Raw genomic sequence first — 1,484 nt, forward strand, 5'->3', positions numbered from 1 at the left:
GGGGTCGCTGGGGGGCACAGGAGGGACTGGGGGAACTGGGGTCACTGGTGGGTGACTGGGCGGGGCTTGGGAGAACTGGGCAGGTCTGGGGGGCACTGAGATAAACTGGGAGAAACTGGGGAGAATTGGGGGGACCGGGGAGCATTGGGAGATCTAAAGGGACTGGGAGGGACTGGGGGGAGCCGTGGGGTCACTGGGGGAAGTGGGGGAGGCTGAGAAGGTACTGGGGGGAACTGGGAGGCGCTGTGGGAGACTGGAGGAATTGGGTTGCACTGGGGCAAACGGGGGGCCCTGGCACTGGGGGGATTGGGGGCTGAGGAGGACTGGGAGTTACTGGGAGTTACTGGAGAGTCACTGGGGGTTACAAATTGCTGTGGTTTGGGGTGTCTGTGTGTCTCCAGGAATGTCCCCCAGGTGTCTCTCATGTCCCCACAGCTGTCCTTGTGTCGCCATGGGTCTCCCTGTGCCCCCTCGTGTGTGTCCCTGTGTCCCTCAGGTGTCCCCAGAGATGTTCCTGTGTCCCCTACCGGTGTGCATGTATCCCTGGAGATGTCCCCAGCGGTGTCCCCTGTGTGTCTGGGTGTCCCCTATTGGTGTCTCTCTTCCCCCTCTGTGTCACCGTGGGTGTCCCCAAGACGTCCCTGTCCCCCTGCATCCCCCCATGGGTGTTCCCTGTGTTTCATGTGTGTCCCTTGTGTGTCCCCAGGCGTCTCCACATCCTCCCGGTGGCTCGTTTGCCTTGGACGTCCCCACAGCTGTCCCTATGTCCCTTATCGGTGCCTGTGCCTCCCCATGGATGTCCCCATGGGTGTTCCTGAATCCTCATGTCATGACCCTGTGTGCCCTGGCTGTTCCCACAAATGTCCCGCGTGTCCCCCCACATGTTCCTGTGTCCCCCCCGTGGTTGTCCCCACGGTTGTCGCTGTGTCTCTCCCCCGTGTCCGCGTTCACCTGTGGCTGCCTCTGCATATCGCGGTGTCCCCGTTTTCCCCCAGGACGATGCCGATGACCCTGGAACTGCGGCTTCTTCTGCTGGCGCTGGCGCTGCGGGGGGAGGCAGTGTCCCCCTCAGTGTCCCCCTCAGTGTCCCCCTCAGTGTCCCCTGCCGCGTCTTCCCCCGAGTCCCCCTCTGAGACGTGTGGGGCAGCCCTGGCGGATGTGCTGAGGCGGCTGCGGGAGCTCGAGGGACACGTGCGGGCACTGAGGGGACACTGTGGGGACACGGGGGGACCCCAGGCCGGGACAGGTAACAGGGGACAAGGAGGGACAGCCCGGGGAAGCCTCAGGCTGGGACAGGGGAGCACGTGGAGGGTAGGGGGACATAGGTGACATGGGGGGAACTTGGGGCTCATGGGGGCAGTGAGGGGACATGGCAGAAGCTCAGGCTGGGACAGGTAACAGAGGTTGGTGACATGGAGGGGACACAGGGGGCAAGGGAGAATGAAGGACGGGGGGACATAGAGGGTCCTTGGGGACACTGGGGA

Source organism: Parus major, unplaced genomic scaffold (assembly GCF_001522545.3).
Source record: "Parus major isolate Abel unplaced genomic scaffold, Parus_major1.1 Scaffold482, whole genome shotgun sequence".
NCBI lineage: Eukaryota > Metazoa > Chordata > Aves > Passeriformes > Paridae > Parus > Parus major.